Consider the following 25,848-nt stretch of genomic DNA (forward strand, 5'->3'; position numbering starts at 1 on the left):
TACATGATTCCATGCGGGAATGATAAGGGGGGTTTGTGGCACTATATGGAAGTAAAAAGGAATTTCAATATTGAAATGTGCATGCGATGTGTGTATATATATATATGTTTATATTGATGGTGGTTTGAATTGTGTTTATGCTTACCATAGTGTGTACCTCCCCATTACTGCTATACTGGATATTTATTTTGACACGCGGTAACTCTTTCGAGGTATGTCGGGAACCAGGCACCCCTGATTGGGTGTACCAAAGGCCATGACGGGCTATCAGCGCATATGACATATTTCAGCCGCATGTGTATTGAGGATTCTATCATGTGTGTCTGGGGAGCAATAGTCCCCCGGTTCGACTTCTCATTCCCTAGCCACTTGCGCATTGAGAATTCTGCCATGTGGTCTAGTAAAACAATCCCCTCGTTGGATTGTTTACCCCTGGTACATAGCTATTGATGTGCATGTGTTTATTTCTATAAAAGGGATTTTTTTTTATAGATCAAACAAGTTTTCAAATCAAGCACGTATTAAAAGGTTTTTGGGCCTCAACACATGGCTTTTGGGCTAATGTTTTCAAAAAGGCGGGGTTAGTATGTTTGTTTTACTTATGTTCAAACTTACTTTTCGTCCACTCACATATTTTATGGTTTTGCGCCCCCCCAGGCCGTGACTTGAAGAGACTAACAACCGAGACCAGAAACTCCTTCTCCGCACGACCGTCGCCATCGTAGGAATTTCGTTTCGTGACTTTCCTTTCGTTTTCGGCCTGTAAACTAACGAAATTCTTAGTATGCTTTGAATACACCCATGTATGGTTGGTTTTGTGGCCAGAGGCCTTTTGTAAACTGTGTGTGCTGGGGTTTGGATACTTTATATGTGCTCTTTTTACCGGTTTAAAAATTTGGGAATGTTCGTTTTACAGGGGAGACTCTGCCGAAATTTCGGTAGAAGTCTTGACCCTTTTATGTTTCTAAAGAGGGAAAAAAGGGGTTATTTTAGTAAATGGGCCCGGCATCCTATGGGTGTCGGAAGGTTAACAAGATTTGGCACGGATTTCGAGGATAGGGTCCTGTCATTCTAGCTAAAGTATGATTAAGCTATGGTGTCTGGTCCTAACCTTGTATTCCTAATTCCCTAATTTGATCATCTGTTGTCGAACCCAAATTAAGTATTAGAAATCCATTAAGCATAGAAGAATTTTTTAAACAACCAAGCATGGATCTAATCCCTGTTGTGGAATGTCCATACATACTGCTATTCATAGTTCAATTCGAATTAAAGCATATGGTGTCTACTCTTAATTCCAACCAAGATAGATAACATACAAATTTTAATGGTGATCAATCATTCGAACAAGTATATTAACTTATAAGCATAATGAATAAGAACAAGAACCATAATTGAAACTTGGAAACTAATCAAACTCGAAAACTTAAAATAAGGAATTACATTACAATGAAAAATAAAGTAAAACTAAGAAAAAAAAAAAAAAAAAGAAGGGAAAATTTAGCAAAAGAGTTTTGTTACAACAATTGAGAACTAAAAGGAAAACTAAGAGAATTTGAGGGAGAGAAGGGAGAGGAGCTCTAGAGAGATGTTTGAGAGAGAAGTGAGAGGAGCTCTAGAGAGGTGTTTGGGAGCACCCCCCCTTGGGGTGTGTTTGAAAACTTAGAGAACTTCACTATTTATAGGCTTAAGGGAAGTCAAAATCTGATTTGAGTATTGCCTCTACTAACAACACCCACTTCACTAACTTTACCTAACTTCCCCACCAAAAACAATTAGCTCATGCATATGTCATGCATGACAATGCACTGCAGTCAACTTGTAGGCTCATTTGGGGCCTGTTCCTCCATTCTGCAAAATCTAGAAAAATATGAATCTTGAATCTCTTTGTCTTATCTTTCTAACCATATGTAGCCCAGCGCAAGGAAAAATCGAAAAGGCCAAAATATCCTTTTTGGCACAGTAACGCAGATGCTGCCAAATTTCACCTTAAATTGTCAAAACTTGCATAACTTCCTTTAGAAGACTCGGAATCATGAATCGTAAAATGCCCCAGAAACTAGACTTCCACATATTTCCAATGATGTAAGGCTCATTAGCTGGTTCTTCCTGAGCACGTACAGTTCAATCTGTGAAGTTGACTAATCTACAGACACAGTTTTGAGCTAACTTGACTCCAAAATGCATTAAATGAATCCTAAAACTTGATACACTAAAATAAACACAAAAAATATTAAAAGCATAAGTTTAACTCAAAAACATAACAAAATCATAAGCTAGAAGGGTACAAAACTGTATACAATTATGCACTGATCACGTGTCCTCAAGGAGCAGGTTGGCAAATGTCTACACACAAAGAAATAATTAAACATACCAAAATAAAAGTGACAAGAATGGAAAAGTAATTTGATTTGAGTGTTGTAGAGATTGAGTATAAAAATAAAATATCAATAATGGAAATGCTTAGACATCAAGGTTCAATTCTTTAAGCAAAATATGTTTCATGCTCTTTAATCCAAATTGTAACTCGATTAAAATTATCATTGAGAAACTTTAACCGGAAGATAAAGAAATTAAAACTAATTTAATTTTTCAATGTTATGTTTTATTAATGATTGTTCAGAAAATGGAATTGTTTAATATCTAATCTTTTAATTTGAAAGCATGTTAAGTCAATTCATAACACTGAGAAAAATATAATTGAACTTATGAAAAGATAGTAGCATTTAACATCAATCAAAATAAAAGGACAAGAAAATATTGAACAACCAAAAATAAAAGAATTTAGCAATTCATACCATATATTGAATTAAAGAAAAATTCAAAAACTTACTCAAAGGACATTCCCTTTAGCCTTAGCTAGAGTTCTAGCAACTCATTACAAAGGAAAACATAACTAAATTTTGAATGTAATGGATAAAGAAATTTGTCATAGTCGTCTCCTTGCCAAATAAGTTGATGGGTGATTTATAGTAGTCAATGAGGTGGGTGGAAAGTTAATACATTCATGGTGGGTAAAGAAGGGTTTAAGTGAGGGATTAATTGGATTAAACATGTGTTGATGGTGGAGAGTTAGTGGAAAAAGAAATAATGGTGAGGCAGTGGGCGTTAAATGGCTATGAATGACATGAAATTGGCTCTTTAGCTTCAATGGTTTTGTCTTCTCTTCTCCATCTTTACTTCTCTTAATAATCACAATAATCCCACGATCAATTCTTCAATAAAATCCGCCACAATTCTCTTCACACTTGGCTTGAACTTGGACAAATATATATCTTCATATTTTGGCTTTCCAACTTCCTACAAAAGATAAATTGACCTAATAAGTTCACCAAATTAAATACAAAAAATTCATAAATCCAATTGGTGAGAGTGAAATGTAACATCAAGTGAAATTTTTTTTTTTTACTAAGCCAAATTTATATCATAAAGTCTCCAAAATAATATTAAAAATATGTAATTTGAGACTCATCACAAATATTCTCCCATGAGAATGTTTGCACAAACACATATGCCCGAGTATCTCCTTGGGGATGTGACTTGCACTTGGTGTTGCTCTTGTTGGCGAACCTGTCGCTTCTCTGACCTGCTTGTTTGGTTGATTAGTCGACCTGCCTGGTTTACTTTTTCGCGGCGATTCAATGGTCATCCCAGAGCGCGTTGCCTTCCACGATCGAGAAGACCTCTACCAGACTCTGGCTAGGAGCGATAGTCAGTTTGAGGTATAAGTCGTGCTCGGTTGGCAAGCCCTTCTTGAAGGCAGAGGATGCGATCCGGTCATCGCAACCTATGATTTTTGCCTTTTCTGCTTTGAATCTCTTGATGTAATCCCGGAGGGACTCATCATGCTTCTTATGCAGGTTGAACAGGTGGTCAGGGTTCTTCTTAATCGTCGATAAGAAGTGTACTCTTTGGTGAAGACAAATGCTAGCTGCTTGAAGCTACTGATCGACCCGGATGGCAAGATATGGAACCAATCGTTGGCTGCCCCTCATAAGGTCATTGCAAACACCTTAAACATCAGCGTCTCTTCGGGCTTGTAGAGAATCATAACACTTTTGAAGTGCTTTAGATGGCTCTTGGGATCGGAATCCCCTTCGAAGTGTGTGAAAGAAGGCATTGAGAATCGCTTTGGGGGGCAGCCTACTCGATTTCAGCGATGAATGGTGAGGAGTTTTCTTAGTCCACCTCCCTACGCAGAGCATCATCGAAATCTTCTCCGATCTTCAAGTCACGAATTCAGTTATTCACAAGCTTCTCAACATTTGTTGCGTGCATTGCCTGCGGGTCATGCTAGTGACCTTCATGATTTGGGCGCAGTTGGTTGACTTCCTCGTTAGCTTGCAAGGGCTGACCTCCTTAGTTTTCCCACCTGTGCGGCGTATTGGTGGATTGCCCTTGTGAGGGATTCCCTATGGCTTGTCGATGGGAATAGGTTCTTCGGGAGTGGGCTGCGGAGCGCCTTTCTTTACGAACCTCATTACGAGGGTCGATGGATTGACCCCTCAAGATTGGTCTCCTCCTGTTCATCAATTTTAGTAAAACACAATCATCATCTCCCAGCTACACCTACGCGAGCATTCTCGTAGATACTCTCATCATTATTCTCTTCCATTCTCTTCCTCTTACCAAAGAGCTCACATACCCCACTCAAGAAACAAATCTCATAATCCAATTTGGTGCACAAATATTTCGTATGTCCAAGTTGTCAAGAGTTGTAGAACACTCTTCTAGAGACTGTCTTAATGAAAGTAAGAATATCACCAAGTTGGTTTTTAAACTTCACAAATGGTAAATCAAGCACTTCATCCTCCAACTTCTCCTTAATGAAATGTTGGTCACTCTCCATATGTTTAGTTTGCTCATGTTGTACATGATTGTGCTCAATATCAATATATAGTAGCCTTATTATCACAAGGAATCTCGTACATACTTCTCTTAGGTTTGGACCCCAAGTCTGTCATAAAGTTTTTAACCCAAAGTATTTCACAAACACCACTAGACAAGCCTTTATACTCAGCCTCAACACTAGATCTTGGAACGATATTTTGTTTCCTGTTTCTCCAAGTGAAAAGATTATCACCAAAGAATATAAGTACCTAGAGGCTAGAGGTGGGACGCCTATATACAAAGGAAACCTTCCCCATCTTCATCAATGTCACCACCCACTCTTCAAGCCCAAAACAAATCTTACTCGGCGATAGCCAAACTAGGCTTGCTTCACTGGAGTTTCGACTTAAATGACATTTGAATAATACTGCAATCGGCAGAAATATATTTAGAGCATCTTGGTGCCTGATTTTCTAGCCCTCTCCAAACCCTAGCAAACTTTCAAACACTGCCTCCATGTCAAGCAACGAATCACCAGCCGTACAACCAAAAACACAAAATACAAACAATCATTCCAATTCCAACTCCAACTCCAACTCCAACTCCGATATGGATTTCATCAAATCCATATTTTTTTCATCATTCAGATCATCCTGGTCATATGCTCGTTCCAGAAAAATTAAACGGTTCCAATTATTCATCATGGAGTCAATCAATGATTCATGCCCTCATAGCCAAGAACAAGTTAGGATTCGTCGATGGATCCATTCAACGTCCTTTAGAAAAAGAACAACCAAAAGAGTACGCTCTTTGGAATCAACGCAACAGTATGGTTCTGACATGGCTTTCACACTCTGTGGAGCCTAGTCTCACCAAAGGAGTCATTCATGCGAAAATTGCACACCAAGTATGGAAGGATTTTAAAGATCAATTTTCACAAAAGAATGCACCAACAGTATACCAAATTCAAAAATCCATCGCCTCTCTTTCACAAGGCACCATGACAGTCCAAGTTTATTTCTCAAAACTCAAAGACCTTTGGGATGAGTTGGAGGCATATCGACCTCCCCTCATGTGTAACGAGGAGAAGACACACCGAGAATGTAAAGAAGAAGTGTTTGTGCCTAATAAATCACGGCCATAAATTGGCCGAAAGGACCTTCCTCGGCCTTAGCACCTATTCATGAATTAAACGTGGCGTTTCGTCAGATGTTTGGTCTTCCTAAAAACAAAGGAAAAGCTGCGAAGGCATAAACATCTCGGCCTCGACCGCGGCATTATGGGCCGAGGTCGAAGGACGAAGGAGTCACGACTGAAGGGATTAGAGTCAAATCGCCACGTGGCAGCCGGGTCCCACGCTTCATTTAATGAAGTAATGCCTCTGACTAGCAAACCCACTAGCCGCAAAAGGGCATTTAATGCACGAGGGAAGAAGGGAAGTGACTAAAGTCAGGATTTGGTGACAGAGATCAGAGTGGTTAGGCGCAAACATACTTACAAATATTCTTACAACATAAGGTCAGATCACCAACCACCAGACCAGGGCATTTAATGCGTCCCCACGGCCAGAAGCACAGAACCCACGATCAAGGCGGCGGCCGAGATTTACCAGGATTCAGGGGGTCACACCAACATGCTTCACGATCCCAAATGTCAATTGGACTACCCACTTGCTCTGATCAGGCTCCACCATGCAGATTTTCAGCCTCGATTACTCCTCCAAGAGCTCTTCCTATAAATATCTAACTCAAGCTACATTCAAAGGGTTCAAACACCAAACCAAAAGCCTCCCACGGAGCAAATTATATTTTCCTGTAATGTACTTTCAATATCTTTACTTGCTTTCCTAGGAGTAGTGTTAGGTTATAAGGAAAATCCATTTATCCATATATCATACGACCCTTGATTTTCAAGGTGCCGGAGCACCATTTCTGTTACTCTTTCATTCATCCCATATATCATACGACCGTCGCTCCCTGAGCAGCGCGCTAGGGCAACGCCCAAAATCCACCATCAACACCACCATTAAACGGCCTTGTAGCTCAGGCCGTGAACTTGACGGCCGTGAACTTGACGGCCGAGATCAGTTCCTCTCTCGGCCACAATCGTTTGATTAGGAGTCGAACTCAAACAGGCGCACCACTTAACCATTTCACCCATATCACCATCTTGACGCACGGTAGACCGTGCTGGCACGCCCGCGCACAACCGCACCGCATCCAAAAGAAGGAAGCCACATGTTAACGCATATCCCCTCGGCTCGGAGCTCCAGGCCGTGAGATTTGCACAGCCAACAAGAAGATCAGATGATGCAATTTCTCATGGGCCTGAACGACACCTTTAATCATGTTCGCACCAATATTCTCATGATGACGCCATTGCCTAACATTCATCAAGCCTATTCACTCGTCATTCAAGATGAGACTCAACGACAAATGACCTCAAGTGCAATTGAAAATGTCTCCCTTGCTGCTGCAATCCAAAGCCGCCCAAACAATTTTTCTAATGATTCCAAGCAAAAGAAGTGTGAGCATTGCGATCGAGATGGCCATTCAATTGCAACCTGTCGAAAATTGAAATACTATTGTAAATTTTGTGACACAAAAGGCCACAGAGGAAAGATGCAATTACAAGAATGGAATATGGGCCCCCAAGCAAGGAAAATCCTTCCAGCAAGGACAATCCTCACAACAACAGCGTGGTTCTCAAGGCCATTTTTCTCAAAACTCACGTGGGAGCTTCCCTTCTTCAAATACACGCCCATCAACCAACACAGCTTCCCAAGCTGCCCCAGCCGTCCAGCCAACTACTTTCAGTCCATGCCCAAGTCAATCTTCCACTCTACAAGCCCCACAACAGAATCTTTTAAGTGGACTTTCTGCCGCAGAACTTCAACAACTGGCCCATGCCGTATACATGATGCAATCAAACAGTGGATCTGGTAATAGCAATGCTTATGCAAATGCTGCAGATCTATCTCCTTTTGCCATTCCCTCACTTAATTCTGTATTCACTCAACCTTGGATTTTGGATAGCAGAGCTACTGATCACATCACTTCTGATTCTACCTTTTTCACTAAAACAGAATCCTCACCAATACCTAATGTTAACTTGTCCACTGGGTCTTCTACCCCAATCACTTCTATTGGCACTGTACCATTCAATTCCGACATCACTTTAGACAAAGTTTTATGTGTTCCTTCTTTTCGCTTAAATCTTATGTCCGCTAGTAAAGTCACTAATTCTCTAAATTGTTGTGCTATTTTGTTTCCCACTTTTTGTGTCTTACATGACTTGGCTACAGGGAAGATGATTGGCTCGGGTAAACAACGTGGTGGTCTCTATTACATGTCTCCGTTGCGAGGGGCACCTGTCACCTGTCAAGTATCCCATTCCTCAAACCTGTGGCATATGCGACTTGGACATCCATCACCTTCTCGTCTTAAATTACTTTCTCCATTATTTTCTTCCAGTACTCTTTCCTTTGATAATATTTGTACTGTTTGTCCTTTGGCCAAGCAAACCAGACTTCCATTTCCTTCAAGTTCAATATCAACTCATCCACCATTTGATTTATTACATTGCGATATTTGGGGTCCACAAAAAGTTTCCACACATTTAGGGGCACGTTTCTTTCTTACCATTGTGGATGATTTTACCAGATGTACATGGATTTTTTTGATGCAGCATAAGTCTAATACACAGCACCTTTTAAAATCTTTTGTTGTTTTTGCTCATAATCAATTTCATGCCCACATTAAAGCCATTCGAGTAGACAATGGGTTCAAATTTAGATTTTTTTCAAACCACTGGCATTGAATATCAACCAACTTGTGTTTACACTCCACAACAAAATGGTGTTGTGGAACGTAAACATCGTCATATTCTCACCGTTGCACGTGCACTCCGTTTCCAATCCCAATTACCTCTTACTTTTTGGGGTGAATGTGTCTTGACTTCTGTCTACCTTATTAATCGCCTACCATCACCACTCCTATCCAACAAATCACCTTATGAATTATTATACAAACATCCACCATCTTTTGACCACTTGAAAGTCTTTGGTTGTCTGTGTTATGCGACTATTGTTCATCCTACCACTAAATTTGATCCCTGTGCAAAATCTTGTGTCTTTGTTGGCTACCCTACTAGTCAAAAAGGTTACAAACTTTACGATATGGAGACTAATAATTATTTCGTAAGTCGTGATGCCAAATTTTATGAGAACCATTTCCCATTCTCATCTCCCACTGGTACCCCACCTTCCAGTTTTGTTTTACCCCAACTCTTCCCTGACACAAATGACAGCCGAACCCCACCTATCACCTTTCCTGACCCACGTGACATTCATACATCCACACAGCCGCAACATATCGACTCTACATCTCCCCGTGCTGTTTTTTCACCCCCTACGACATCACCAAGTTCTCTCCCTACCAACCACATGCCCCATCCCGCTGACCTTACCCCTGACTTACCCGACACCACTACACCTCATACCCCACCCGTGTCACTACTACAAAAAGGGCAAAAGACGACCAGTAAACAACGACGGTAGATCAAAAAACCGTCGTTGTTTTTTAAAAGACGACGGTAATAGAAACCCGTCGTAGAAACATACTTTAAACACCTAAAAAACGGCACACATATAGATATTTTGAAACCACGACACACCAAATTAATAAAGCGTCATCTTATTACAAAGGTATTTTCAGAGTTAAAATCTGAACCTAAAAACAACGACTGCATATATGAAATCACCGCCGTAGAAAGTAAGACGACGATATAAAAATAAGACGCCGTGTTAATTAATTAATAAACACGACCCAATTTTCTTAGTCAGCGACGCATAAATTCAAAGGAATCTACGACGGTTAATTACAAAAAAAATCGCCGCTTTAAATTAAGTTACCACGACTGTAAATATAAATTTATCGACTTTTTAATTATAATATACTACGACGGTATCCATAACTCTACTGTCGCATAATTGTACTAACCACGACGGTTTGTTAAATTAACGACGTACAAATTTTATGCAATTATTCGTCTATCATTACCAGAATGAACTATGTTCCTCATCATAATCGAACCAGAATGAACAAAGGCAATGTTTTAGAAGTGGATGATGTGCCAATTACTCTCACAAGGAGTTTGAGGGCAAGAAGCTTGTCTCAGCCGCCAAGGAAGGTCTCAAGCTTGATGAGAGTGAAGACGAGGCAAAGAAGAAGGAAGAGTTGAAGGAGAAGTTTGAGGGACTCTGGAAGGTTGTGAAGGATGTTTTGGGTGACAGAGTGGAGAAGGTTGTGGTGTCTGACCGTCTAACCGTGCTGGACTGCCAACATGGAAAGAATCATGAAGGCTCAGGCCTTGAGGGATAACAGAGCGGCTGGGTACATGTCGAGCAAGAAGACCATGGAGATCAACCCAGAGAACCCCATCATGGAGGAGTTGAGAAAGAGGGCTGATGCAGACCTTGTTCTCCTTCTGTGCAGAAAGACAATTTTTTAGATGATGTGTGCGTGTTTGTGTCTTTCAGATACACAAACGCGCCCACACATCAACATCCAAACTGAAAAATGAAAGCGAGATGAGACAGAGAGGTGATGTGCCTCCAGAGAATTGAGAAAAAGTTGAAACCCTAATTGAAAAATGAAGACGACAGAAAGACAGAAAACCCATTATTTATAAACAAATCTTATATACCACGTCGGTGTTTTAAAATATCGACGTTTATATATAACATACACGTCCTTTAAATTTAAAATAAGGTCGTATAAATTATTTAACAACAACGCTATATAAAAACGACATTGTAATTTTTTGGAAAATTAATTTATTGTGTAATTAAAAAAATTACACGTCGGTATGAGTAATTAAAACGACGTGGTATTAATTTTTAACGTCGTTATTATTGAATATAAGGTCATTTGGTAAATTGGAAAATGACGATTCATCTTTTTTGAAGAAACATGCGTCGTGTAATTCGATTTCAAAACGTCGTTTCATTAAAACATACCGTCGTTGAAAGTAATATTATAGGGCAGTGTTAACAATAGCGCCGTATAATGTATCATACTAGGGCGCATACTATTAATAGCGTCGTTGTTATGAAAAGGTTTTTTATTATTTTAAACTTTTCGCCTTCCTGACCCATACTTGCATTGGTTCCAAACCCGAGAAAAACTTTCAAGCTTTTCTCATTTTTCATTCTCCAAGAACTGTTTCAAACTTTCAAGCTTATCTCCTCTTCGTCTTCATCTCTGAACTGAAACACCAAAACTCCAGAAGAAAGCTTTCATCGCAAGCAAAGGGTAAGCATTTCTGGAAGGATTTTTGTTCCTGTTTTGCATGCGCATATCATTTTCGTTTTTTTAAATCTTTTTACATTTTTTCTTTCCAAGTTTGATAAAATTTGCAGACAAAGACGAAAAGTTTCCAAGTTTGAACACTACTCTGGTTCTTTTACTTCAACTAAATAAGACGACGGTGGCTTATTATTTACGTGGTTAGATTTATAGACCACGACGGTTCGTCAGTCACCCTAGCGTCGTGTGAAAGTGTTCGTCGTTGTTTTTTAAAATGATATCCTTTTTTTGTTTTTGATTTTTAAGGATATCATTTTAAGTTTCCAAGCTTTCATCGCATGTTTGATTTCTCTGAACAATGGTTTTTGTTTCGAAAATCTTTTTAATTATTTTTCTGCTGAAAATATTTTACGTTGTTCCTAATTTGTTTTTGTGGTATAGACGACGGTATATTAATATTTACGTCGTTTTATTTTCAATACCACGGCGAATGTTTATTATTAACGTCGTTGTAATATTTAATACTCTGTTTTTATTATATCATAAGACGTCGGTTGTTTATTATTGACGTCGTTGTAATATTTTATCACGTCGGTGATTAATTACCGTCGTGTAAATTTATTATTACGTCGTTTGTTTTGTTCTTACGTCGTTTGAAATATTATAATACGTCGTAGTTTATAAATAATCGTCGTGGTTTTTCTTAATTTCACTGATATATTTTCACTTGCAGGTTTAATTTGTCTGTAACCATGGTTTCTCAATCCCAAAGTAAGGAGTCTGGTTTGAAAAAAAATGAATCCTCGAAGAAGGAGCTTAGAGTTGTAAATCCTCAAATGAAGGCCTCGAAGAAGATGAAGTTTGTTTCATCTTCTGAGACAGAACCAGCCAGCACGGCAACTATTTCTGAGGAGGCAAAGTCAGGTCGGGGTATGAGCACAATGCCCCGTGTTGTGCAGAGAAAAATTCAGAAAATCAAGCCTGTTGTTGAGTACAATGAAGAAGGGAAACCTTATGGCCGTGCACATAATGAGATGCAGTCCTACATTGGTGTGTTGGCACGCTCCAGAGTCCCACTTGTGGACAAGAAATGGGTTCAAATATCCAAGGATATAAAAGAGCAGATTTGGGAAGCCGTTGACATGGCTTTTGTGGTTGGTAAAGGGGGCAAGCAAATGGTGCTATCTTCTGCCGCCAAGAAATGGAAAGATTTCAAGTCCACACTAACGAGGTTTCATATCCTTCCATTCATCAAGGAGCAGGATAGATTAAGGCAGCCCCCTGAAACATACAAATTCATAGAGAAAGCTCAATGGGATGCCTTTGTAGCTTCAAGGTTATCTAAAGAATTTGAGGCTGTGCATGAAGAACAATCACAGAGGAGGGAGAAACTCGAGTACAATCATCAATTGTCTCGAAAAGGATATGTTGGTTTTAAGGAGGACTTGAAGGAAATCATGCCTGGGGTAGATATTGATCGATCTACCTTATGGAAAAAAGCAAGAGAAGACAAACATGGTAACATCCCGGATCCAAAGACTGCAGAGAAAGCAAAATTAATTGTAAGCCTACTCACTCTGTTTTAAAAATTTTATTACGTCTGCTGTTATATTTTTCCGTCGTGTGAAAAGTTTTACTACGTCGAAATATTTTAAAAGGCGACGTTAAAGGTCTGAATCTGGAATCCATGCTCTGTTTTTTGTAATTATATCATAAGACGTCGGTGGATTATTATTGACGTCGTGTTAATATATTAATAACGTCGGTATTTAGTTAGCGTCGTCTTAAATATTATATTACGTCGATTGTTATGTTATTGAGTCGTGTGAAATATTATATTACGTCTATTTTTTATAAATAACCGTCGTTTGTTTCCTTATTCTGACTTTTTATTATGTCTTTTTGTTAGGATGATTTGCAAAAGCAAGTCTCTGAAGGCACAATTTCTCTGTCAGGATCCAATGATGTTTTGACAATGGCTTTGGGTCCCGAGCATCCAGGAAGAGTTAGAGGTGTAGGGGCTGGGGTTTCCCCTAAGCAATACTTCAACTTACCTAGACAACAGAAGGTTAGGTTTGCTGATCAATTGAAGGAAAGTGTAAGACTTGTCCTTCAAGAAGAGACTTTGAAAATGGAGGCTAGATCAAGGGAAGAGAGTTTAAAGATGGAGGCTAGGACGAAGCAATTGGTAGAAGCTGAGAGGGAAAATTTGCTGAGTCAGCTTTCAAAAATCATCCCCAATTTTGATCCAAGCCTGCTGAAACTGAATACATTGTCCCAAATCCAAGGGCAAAGTCCCAAAAATCCAATGTCTGACAAAGCAAGCTGTTCTGGGGCACTTGATGTTAGAGCCCTACAATTTGAGGAGGATACTGCCAAGAATGGGGAACAGCAGGAGGAAATGGTAACGTCTTTGAACTTTGAATTTTCTATTTCTCTGTTTATATTTACCGCCGTGTTAAAGTTATACCACGACGCTCTTTATTAAACCGTCGTTTGATGTTATTCAGACGTCTGTAATTATTTCATACCGTCGTCTGTTAATGTTTACCACGACGGTTTATTTATTTGTTTTAATTTTTCTACAATGTCATTTATATATTTCTTTATTTCTTATAACAGAAATCAGGGGAAGTTGAAAAGAGAGTAGAAGGAAAGATACTTGAGATAGTTGAACAGGTAAATTCTCATAACTTTGCTTTTTTCAATTTTTTTTTTTCAATAAAGGAATTACCACGACGTTTAATGAATGTTACACGTCTGCAATTATTTAATTGAATGTTTAAATTGTTGTACAAGCTTAGATACCGTCGTAGTATATGAAATACCACGACGTTTATTATTTACCGTCGTGTGATTAAATATACACGTCTGTAATTCTTAAATACCGTCGTTTGTTATTATTACCACGACGGTTTAATTTAATTTTTTTACTTTTTTTTTTTTGCCCTTTTTGTACTATGTCTTATATATATTGAGTTTATTTCTTATAACAGAAATCTGGGGATCGTGAAAAGATTGAAGAAAAGAAAGATGAAAAGGTAAATTCTCTTAACTTTGCCTTTTTCATTTCTTTTTCAATTTTCAGACGTCTATATTTTCTTTCAACCGTCATTTGTTTTAATTGAATGTTTAAATTATTGTACAATCTTTCTTATATATATATCTCTTTATTTATTAAAACAGCAATCCAGTGTTGGAGAAAAGAAAATTGAAAAGGTAAATTCATTAATTATGAATTTTGCATTTGAATTAGACGTCGGTTTTATTTAAACGACGTAATAAAGTATTCATTACGACGGTATTTTGTTACCGTCGTGTAACTCATTTTAAGACGACGTTTTGTTATTTAAACCGTCGTTGTTATTTATTTACCACGTCACTTATGTTGCTTTATTTGTTCAAACAGAGTACTGAAGTACCAGATTATACAAAGCTGGAGTTGCCATCTTCTTTACAATCCCTTTGTAGTTATGTTGAATCGACACTAAAGCCTCAGGAGAAGGCTATGAGCTTTATGATTGAGAAGGAGGTGTTTGGCATAGATCGTAACACCTTCGTCTTGCATGAAGATATTACCCAATTTGCTGGCATGGAAGAAATTGGGGCTACTGTCGTTGCAATATATATGAAGTTTGTCCTTATCAAATATTCATTTGACACTCTCCTTTTGTTTAAAAAAAAAAACACTCATGGTTTCAATTCATATATTTAGGTGCCTGTTTGATCATTTGAAAGCTGCAAATATGGTGAATATGGTTGGCTTTATAGACCCTGCTCTAGTTAGTGCTGACGCTGGTTCATTAACTGAAAGATCACGTCTCGTAGCCAATCGTCTTCAAAAAACAGATGGTGAACAGATTTTCCTGATGCCTTACAATCCAGGGTTACTCTCCAAAACAAAAAACAGGATTTTGTTTGTATGATGCTCTGCATATAACACTATTTAACCTTTATATTTATTTTGTGCAGCCATCATTGGGTCTTGATCATTGTAAGAGCAAAGAAGGAAACCGTATATTTTCTGGATCCACTGCCTGGAAATCGGTTTGTGGATGAGGACGGGGAAAACATTGTGAACTCTGCTCTAAAAATGTATAATACACACATAGGCAGAGTAGGCCGTAAAACACCTCTCTGGAAAACTCTGCCCGGCACTCCAAAGCAACCAAGCAGTGTAGAATGCGGGTATTATGTCATGCGCTTTATGAGAGACATCATAAAGGATACTTCCTTGGAATTTGAGAAGATGGTAAGAAGAAAATTTTCAGATTTATTTTTATGTGGGTTTTTATATTATCAGCGACGGTAAATTAAAAATACCGTCGTTGAATATATATACTACGTCGGTGAATGAATAATAGCGTCGTCTGTGAGATTAATCTTTGTTTATGGACTGCAGTTTGCCAAAGGAAAGGATCAAGCGCCATACCCCCAAGCTGCCATTGAAGAAGTTAGGAAAGAATGGGCAGAGTTTGTGTGTGTTCATATGGAGTAGAGGAATTTTAGCATACTTAAACATTTTTATAAAATGTACAAATTTTGTTAGAATTAGACAAGTTTTTGTACAAAATTGGTTAGAATTCGCAAGTTTTTGTTGAAATCAACGTCCCTATAAATTTGTTGAGGTTTTCATGTTGTGAAAAACCGTAGTTTGTTCAAAAAGACGTTGTATACACATAACAACGTCACAGTTTTTAAAAAAGCGACGTAAGAGGTTTTTCAAACGACGCTCTTGGTTCCATAGACGACGTTGTTTTTTTGATATTAGACGGCGAGAAGTTAAGAGTTGTGGTCGTGGAAAATGTTTTGTACGTCGTTTTATGTGCAAAAATGGTCATGGTTTAGAATTTAAACGACGTTTTGTTTTAAAATTAAGTCGTTTATAATAATTTAAAACGTCGTTAATTTATTAACGCCGACGTGGTTTGTGGGTTTTATTCATAATATTTTATTCCATTTCATTCAAATATTCATAATAAATTGAAAATAAATCCAAAAAATGCAACGTCAACTCCTATGAAGTCATTGAGATATTTTCTTCCCCCTTAAGCTTTAAAAAATTAAGTTTGAGTTATACAAATTTAAAATTACCACCAAAAAGAAAAATGTTTTCACGAGTCACAACATCACTTATACTTTAATGGTTTAGGGTTTAGGGTTTAGGGTTTAGGGGGATGAAGGTTTATTTTTGGGGTTTAGGGTTTATGGTTAATATATATTAGGCCCTAAAACCATAAATCCTTTTCTATAATTATTTAAAAATATATATATAATTTATGGTTTATATTTTATGGTTTAGGGTTTAGGGTTTAGGGTTTAGGGTTTAGGGTTTAGGGTTTAGGGTATAGATGTCATATTTAACGACGGTTTTATTGTTTTCCGTCGATGATTTACGAAGAGCGCATTTCTAAACCTTGGTTTCTTTAAAATGACGTTGTACACACATAACAACGTCATAGTTTTTACCAAGCGACGTAAAAGGGTTTACAAACCGTCGTATTATAAATTTATAACGACGGTAAATAATTCATAACTAACGTAGTTATCACAACTGCCGAACGACTGTATTTTAATAAACCGACGTGGTTACTTTGGGGTTCTGAAAACGACGTCGTTCTCTTTTTAATACTCGCCAAGTGACTTTTGGATTTCCGATGTAGTTATGACGGCGCTTGTTTATCTAAACGGACGTTGATTATTAAAATATGACGTTGCTATGTATATTAGAACCGACGTTGTACTTATATAATTTGTTTAAATATGATTTTTTCACGCGTTTTTTAACTCTCAGTTTTCAATTAGGGTTGCAGAATGATTCCTCACAAGAAATTGTCTTTCTGAAAGCAAATGGGTTTGCAGAATGATTCCTCACAAGACCAAGCATGGGTTTGCTACATCCTCCTGTGTAGCAAGGGTGGAACCAGCTTTAGAACCTGCATGGGTTTGCAGACGCACAACCCACAACAGGATCTAAGGCTGGTTCCCCCCTGCTACACAGGAGGATTGAAGTTGATCACTGTGGAAAAGGGGACTACAATGTAACCAGGAATCGAGGAGTGAGCTTTTCACACTTTGTTGATTTTGATTTTATGAAATTATTAGATATTCATATGTGGCTGTGCAGGAGCTTGAGAACAAGAGGAAGGAGAGGGCCCAGCTTGCATATGAGAGGAAGAAACAGTTGAACAAGCTGAGGGTGAAGGCAGAAAAGAAACCACGATGTATTTGCCAAATTTGTGTACATATATTGTGTAAATATTGATCAATATTTAACACGAAGAGATTTGCCTTTTAAGATGAAAATGTTGTTGAGGATTGAGAATTAAATTTTGTTTTGTGTTAAGAAAGATATTACCAAAATAAAAGAAAAATTAATTAATTTTAAAAAGCTATAAAAATAAGACGGCGGTTTACAAAGAAGGCAGACGTATAAATTGAAAAAATACGACGGTAATTTGAACTTAGGACGTGGTAAATAAACACGACAGTAGTGTTGTAGGTACCGGCGTAGTATGCTCCAAAATAATAAGTCGATAAATTAATCTCTCGCGTCATGGTATATTATTTAACACGTCGTTTTTTGTAATATACCGACGTGTATTAATTACATATACACGTTTAGGTCGTGGAAAATGGTTTGTACGTCGTTTTCTGTGTAAAAATGGCCATGGTTTTAACTTTAAACGATGTTTGTTTAAAAATTACGTCGTTTATTATAATTTAAAACGTCGTTAATTTATTAACGCCGACGTGGTTTGTGGGTTTTATTAATAATATTTTATTCTATTTAATTCAAAATATTTATAATAAATTGAAAATAAATCCAAAAAATGCAACGTCAACTCCTATGAAGTCATTGAGATATTTTCTTCCCCCTTAAGCTTTAAAAAATTAAGTTTGAGTTATACAAATTTAAAATTAAAACCAAAAAGAGAAATGTTTTCATGAGTCACAACATCACTTATACTTTCATGGTTTAGGGTTTATATAAATTTAGAAAAGGGATTAGGGTTTAGGGTTTTATGGACGAGATATTTTAGGACATAAAACCCTAATCCCTTTGGAGAAATTATTTTTAAAAAATATATATATATAATTGTGGTTTTATTTATTAGGGTTTAGGGTTTAGGTTATATTTGTCTATTAGGGTTTAACGACGGTAGTTTGGTTTTGCGTCGTAAGGATATTTACAACGACGTCATTTTTAAAATAAGCGTCATGTTTAGGTTGAACTTTTAACGACGATTGTGTTTTTGTTTCCGTCGATGTTTTTTAAAAAGCGCGCTTTCTAAAAATTTCACCTCGACCTAAAATTTTCAGATTTCGCTCTAACTCTTATACAAGTTGCCAAAATTTCTGTGTCCTAAAACATTTCGCTCCGCTCTCTCACTTCAACTCTAATTCAAAGTTGGTCTCTCCGTCGAATCCAAGTTGGCCAAGTTTACAACTCCGTCGAATCCAAGTTGGCCATAAGCTGTGAGCTCTGCCTACCTGTAAGTGCAAACCCTAATCTCATGCTTGTAAATTCATTGAATGATATTCAGTTCTGTGGTAAAGGGTTTTGTGATGTTTTAATGTTGTCGACGGTATGGGTTAATGGATTTAATGTTTATTGTTTTCATGAATCGGGTTTAGGGTTTAATGTTGTCGGATCTTTTAATACTCTCTGTTATTATGAATCGGGAATGGATTTAATGTTTTCATGCTTAGTATATGTTGGTTTCGTGCTTAGTATTAATGTATATGTTGTGTTCTGAATATATTTTGGGTTCTTGAAAATAAACTGGGATTTCGATATCTTTTTATGCATACGACGACGGTTTTTTTAACAAACCGTCGTTTGTAAATATATACCACGACACAGTTTTTAACTACCGTCGTGGTTCAAGTTCACTGGCGTCGTTTCTTGCTAGCATTAGACGACGTTTCTTTTCAAACCCGTCGTCTATATATGTGTAATACGTCTGTTGTTGTTTAAAAACCGTCGTCTGTTTACTCTATTATTTGCTATTAAAACTTTATATAATCTGCTATAAGTGATAGTCATTGCTTGTCTTTTCACCTTATTATAGATAATAGGATATAGTGTCGGAGATGGATAAGTCATGGATGCACTCGGATAGAAGATCGAAGGCATATGAGTTAGGGGTGGAAGCATTTTTGCAATTTTCTGTAGAAAATCTTCTAACTACAACGCATATCCGTTGTCCATGTGTTAAATGTGCGAATTTGAAATTGTTTGGGGTTGGAATTATAAGGGATCACTTATACTTTAATGGAGTTGACCAAAGCTATAAGAATTGGACATTTCATGGAGAACCTTGGGAACCAATTGCAACTAGTAATACTAGTAGAAATGTTGAAGAAGATGATGACCATAGTAGGTACAGTTTTGTGTCTGAAGAAATAGAGATGGATGATAATGATTTTGGTGATTTTGGATCCGATCCTTATGAGTTTGCTAATGTGATTGGGGATGGAGATCAACCATTGTACCCTGGTTGTAGAAAGTACACCAAGTTATCGGCATTAGTGAAGTTGTATAATTTGAAGGCAAAACATGGGATGAGTGATGTATGTTTTACAGAATTATTGATACTTCAGGGCGAGTTGCTTCCAGAAGGAAATACAATACCGGCCTCTTTGTATGAGGCAAAAAAGACTTTGTGTGCATTGGGGCTGAGTTATGAGAAAATCCACGCATGCCCCAATGATTGCATCTTGTATAGGAAGGAGTATGAAGATTCAACTAATTGTCCTACTTGTGGTATCTCAAGGTGGAAGGAAACCAAAGATGGATTCTTGAAAGAGGGTGTGGCAGCGAAGGTGTTGTGGTATTTTCCTCCAATTCCAAGGTTTAAAAGGATGTTTCAATCACATGAGACAGCTAAGAATTTGACTTGGCATGCTGCTAGAAAATCAATTGACGGTCAGATGTCTCATCCGGCGGATTCCCCGTCTTGGAAACTTGTTGATGATAAATGGCTCGAGTTTGGTAATGAGCCGAGAAACTTGAGATTGGCTCTTTCATCTGATGGATTCAATCCCCACAGTTCTCTAAGTAGCAGATATAGTTGCTGGCCAGTTATCTTAGTTACATATAATCTCCCACCATGGCTGTGCATGAAACGAAAGTTCATGATGTTTGTGATAGTATCATTGGTACATTGCTGGAGATCCCTGGAAAAAATAAAGATGGGATTGCTGCTCGGTTAGATTTATTGAACATGGGGGTCAAAACTGATTTGCAACCCGAGTATGGAGAAAGAAGTACTCGTTTGCCTCCAGGGCCTTGGAATTTGTCAAGAGCAGAGAAGAGAGCGGTTTGCAATTCTTTCTATGGTATGAAGGTCCCTGAAGGTTATTCTTCAAATATAAAAAATCTTGTATCTTTACAAGATTCAAGACTTCTTGGCCTTAAATCACATGATTGTCATACCTTAATGCAACAATTGCTCCCTGTGGCAATTCGTTCTGTTTTGGAGAAGCCTGCAAGGTATGCAATAACTCGTTTGTGCTTCTTCTTCAATGCTATATGTGCAAAGATGGTTGATGTTTCCAAGCTAGATAAGTTGGAAGAAGATGTAGTAGTTACTTTGTGTTTGCTTGAAAAATACTTTCCACCTTCATTCTTCGATATCATGGTTCATCTAGTAGTACATCTTGTTAGAGAAGTTCGTCTATGTGGGCCAGTTTATTTTAGATGGATGTATCCATTCGAAAGATATATGAAAGTTCTAAAGGGGTATGTTCAGAACCGTACTCATCTCGAAGGTTGCATTGCGGAGCGTTATATAGCTGAAGAAGCTGTAGAATATTGCACTGAACATTTATCTGATATTAGTACAATTGGAGTGCCATCAAGTCAGAAGATAGGAGTTTCAAAGCCATTATCAGGTTGCACAGTGAGCTTAGTTGATCGGGACCTGTTGAACCAAGCACATCTATATGTCTTGGAGAATACGGAGGAAGTTCTACCTTATATCGAGTATGAGTTTTATTCCTTAAGTTTCCATTTTAAATTATTCCTTATGTTTATCTTATATGTTTGGGACCGTAATGCTTGAATTTTTCGTGTCATGTAGGGAACATATGATCCACATCAAGGCCGCTTATCCAAAATTTAGAAAGAGAACAAAGTGGCTGCAAGATAAGCACAATAGCACTTTCATTCAATGGCTACACTTCAAGGTATATGTTATTCAATAACATATTGGACTTTTAATTTTCTTCTTTCTATGTTAGATTGAATTAAGATATGATTAATTTGCAGGTTCAAAGTGAACTTGATGAGGGAGGCAATCATGGGGTATCAGAAAATTTAAGGTGGCTAGCAGCTGGTCCAAACATGGCAGTGCCATTATATAGGAGCTATCTTATTAAAGGTGTTAAATTTAACATCAAGGCACAAGATGATGTGCGGACAGTTCAAAATAGTGGAGTTTATTTACTTGCACATACCATGCAAGTTGCTAGTGCCAAGGATAAAAACCCAATTCTCTCAAATATGGGTTTTTATGGTGTCATTCAAGAAATTTGGGACCTTGACTACCAAAAGTTTACAATCCCAGTCTTTAGGTGCGATTGGATAGATAGTACTTCCGGCCTTGTAGTCGACGAACTTGGATTTACCCTTGTAGATTTGAGTAAAATTGGACATAGGAATGACCAATTTGTTTTGGCTTCTCAAGTCAAACAAGTATTTTTTGTTGACGACCCGATGCATCATGGTTGGTCGGTAGTGTTATCAGCGCCTAATAGAGAATATAATGATGATGTTATTGGTGATGATGTCTTAGGTGATGTGAGAATTGAGTGTGAGCCATTTACTAGAGGGATGCCAAATGTTGACACATTTGATGAACTAGTGGGTGAGTTTGGGAGTCAAAATATTCGAGATGGGTGTGAAGATATATGGATTGAATGATGCTCTTGTAATTTATGAAATTATTTATGCCCTAAACAGCACTACTGTATGACATTAATTTTGCAATAAATTGTAATGTGTTTTCTTCACTTTCATTATGCAGGTTTTGGACACAAAACAATCAGTACATAAAATACTGGTTCAGTATTATAAAACGACGGTCCTTATAAAACTGTGAAAAACAGACGTCTGTTGCCATAAAATTGTCAATCAAAAACGACGTTTTGGAGCATTCAACGACGGCATTGAATTAACCGACGTCTAAAAGCGAACTAAAAGTGAAAAAAGACAACGTTATTGTGAAACAGTTATTAACGATATCACGTCGGAGAAGGATAAAGAGCCGACATGTAATTACAAATAACATGACTTCAGTACAATAATACCGACGTCTAAAAGGACAGATATCGAACCTGAACGTTACAAAAGACGACGTCTTGGATGGATTAGACGACTATTATTTTACTAAAGACGACGTATAAATAGAGAAACACGGCTGTCTTTTACATGATCACGACGTTTTATATCACATACTACGTCGTTTATAGAAATAAATATGTCGTAAGTCATGAGCCTAACATATTTTCCACGTCGGTTATGTAAATATATAAGACGTAGTAAATATTAATAACGTCGTATTTTATTTATTTAAAGACGTAGTATATACATACACACGACTGCGTTTGTATAAAATAGGTCGTCTATTCTTCTAAATGAAAATTTTTTGGTTCATTTTTCAGTATACAGACGTCGGTTGTTTTTGTAAATGACGTTGTTTATTATAACAACGACGGTGATTTACCTTAACCGCTATTTCCACGTCAATATTAATGGAAAAAGTGAAGTAACAATACTATTTCACGACGGTTATATAAATATATTCGACGTCGTATGATTTAATAACGTCATATTTTATTTATTTAAAGACGTAGTGTTTTCTTTTACACGACGAATGTTGTATAAAATAAGTCGTCTATTCTTCTCCATGACAATTTTTTGGTTCATTTTTCAGTGTACAGACGTCGGTTTTTTTTTGTAAATGACGTTATTTGTTATAACAACGACGGTGATTTACCCTAACCGCTATTTCCAAGTCAATATTAATGTAAAAAATGAAGTGGCATTACTATTGCACGACGGTTATATAAATACATTGGACGTCGTATGATTTAATAACGTCATATTTTATTTATTTAAAGACGTATTGTATTCTTTTACACGACGGAGGTTGTATAAAATAGGTCGTCTATTCTTCTCCAAGACAATTTTTTGGTTCATTTTTCAGTATACAGACGTCGGTTGTTTGGTTGTTAATGACGTTGTTTGGTTGTTAATGACGTTGTTTGTTATAACAGCGACGGTGATTTCGCGTCGTGGTTTTACTTTGCAAAAGACGTCGATCGATTTTACGACGGTTTGAAAACCAAATTCACGACGGTGAATTCCCGTCGTCTTTTGCCTTTTTTGTAGTAGTGTGTCCCCCCAAACCTCTACTCTACCCTTTTATCCTACTGACCCTCCATCACCAATTCCTCCCTTACAACTCCCACAACCACTTCCTTCACCACCACCCCTCGCAATGCGTCATTCCACCAGTCCAACGCAACCTCCAGCATGGCATAAAGACTACCACATGTCCAACCACGTCAATCATTCTATCTCGGCGCCTCGTCTTGCAAAAGGTACTCGATATCCTCTTTCTCACTTTCTTTCCTATTCTCGTTTTTCTTCCACCCATTGTGCTTTTCTAGCTAACATTTCAGGTCATACTGAGCCCACCTCCTATGCTCAAGCTATCCTTGATCCAAATTGGCGACACGCCATGAATACAGAATTAGAGGCCTTACAACAGAATAATACATGGTGTCTGGTTCCTCTCCCAGTTGGTTATAAACCCATTGGTTGCAAATGGGTTTACAAAATTAAATACAAGTCTGCCGGCACCATTGAGTGCTACAAAACTCGCCTTGTTGCTAAAGGATACACTCAGGTTGAAGGCGTTGATTATCTTGAGACCTTTTCTCCTACTGCGAAGCTCACTACTCTTCGTTGTCTTCTTACTGTTGCTGCTGCACGCAATTGGTTCATCCACCAATTAGATGTTCAGAATGCTTTCCTTCACGGTGATTTACATGAAGTTGTGTATATGGAACCTCCTCCTGGTCTTCGCCGATAGGGTGAGAACATTTAGAAACTGGTTCTCTACCTTTTCAGATACCATTAAGAAAGCTGGTTATCAACAATCAAAGGTTGATTATTCTCTTTTCACCGAAGCTCAAGGTACTTCCTTTACTGCAGTTCTTATCTATGTTGATGACTTACTCCCTACAGGAAATAATCTCCAAGAGATGGAACGTCTCAAAACATTTCTTCTTAAACGCTTCCGCATCAAAGATCTGGGTGATTTAAAATATTTTTGGGCATTGAATTCTCACGTTCCAAGAAAGGCATTTTCATGTCTTAAAGAAAATACGCACTAGATATTCTACAAGATTCAGGACTTTCAGGAGCACGCCCAGAGAAGTTTCCCATGGAACAGAACTTAAAGCTCACTCCCACAGATGGAGCATTGTTGAATGACCCAACTAAGTACAGAAGATTGGTTGGAAGACTGATTTATCTTACTGTCACGAGACCTGATATAGTTTATTATGTTCGGACACTAAGTCAATTCATGCATGAGCCTTGAAAACCACATTGGGATGCTGCCATACGGATCCTCAAATATGTCAAAGGTACTCTTGGTCAAGGTATGTTATTCTCTGCTACCAATAATCTTGCCTTAAGAGCATTTTGTGATTCAGATTGGGGTGGTTGTCGTGCCACAAGAAGGTCAGTTACAGGTTATTGTGTTTTTCTTAGAAATTCTCTCATATCATGGAAATCCAAGAAACAAACCAATGTTTCTAGATCATCAGGAAAAGCCGAATATCGAGCTATGGAAAATACATGCTTGGAGTTAACTTGGTTGCGATATGTGTTGGAAGATTTAAGAGTTCCACAATTAGCTCCTGCACCATTATACTATGATAATGAAGCCGCTTTGTATATTGTGGCGAATCCTGTTTTTCATGAACGTACAAAGCACATTGAAATTGACTGTCACATAGTTCGAGAAAAACTGCAAGCTGGAGTAATTAGCCCATTGCACATATCTACACACTTCCAGTTGGCAGATGTTTTCACGAAGGCTTTGGGGAAGGATCACTTTGTGACACTACATAACAAGTTGGGACTTCATGATATTCACTCTCCAACTTGAGGGGGAGTAGTAAGAATTATATTGTAAAATATTATTGTAATATATCTAGTTTCCTAGAATAGATTAGTAGAATCCCACAGATAGTGGATCACGATTGTTTAGCCTTAAAAGGCTAACGTGATGGAGCTTCACTCCTATATATATACCTTGTACGAATTGCTTATTCAATATAACAAAGTATTCAACAAAATATTCTCTTGTTTATTTTCTTAAGATTTCTTTTCTTCTTTTCATTAGCTTCATTCTGTTTTCAATCTTTAGCCTTTTTTTTCTTTTTTTTTTATGTTGTATATAATTGCTGAGAAGTCTTGTATTTATACTAGGGCAAATGCTAGAAAAGTCCCTAAAATAGAGCTATACCTTAAGTTGGAAGAAAAACTTAGTTGCAATTAGGATACCATTGTTTTGCTATCTCTGGCCAATAATAATATATCATGTGAAAGTGTTATTCTCGTTTCATAAAAGTCTTTCTCCTAAGCCAGTCCTCAATTTTCCTACTTGGGGCTCTCAGAAGAACA

The 25,848-nt window shown here is 37.6% G+C and overlaps 1 pseudogene; it reads left to right on the plus strand.

Moving 5' to 3' along the window:
* The first annotated feature begins 5,346 nt into the window (after positions 1 to 5,346).
* On the plus strand, positions 5,347 to 25,330 carry LOC148295648 (uncharacterized; annotated as a pseudogene).
* Positions 25,331 to 25,848: the final 518 nt, after the last annotated feature.

Source organism: Prunus avium, chromosome 3, assembly GCF_965620075.1.
Source record: "Prunus avium chromosome 3, drPruAviu1.hap1.1, whole genome shotgun sequence".
NCBI classification, from domain to species: Eukaryota; Viridiplantae; Streptophyta; class Magnoliopsida; order Rosales; family Rosaceae; genus Prunus; species Prunus avium.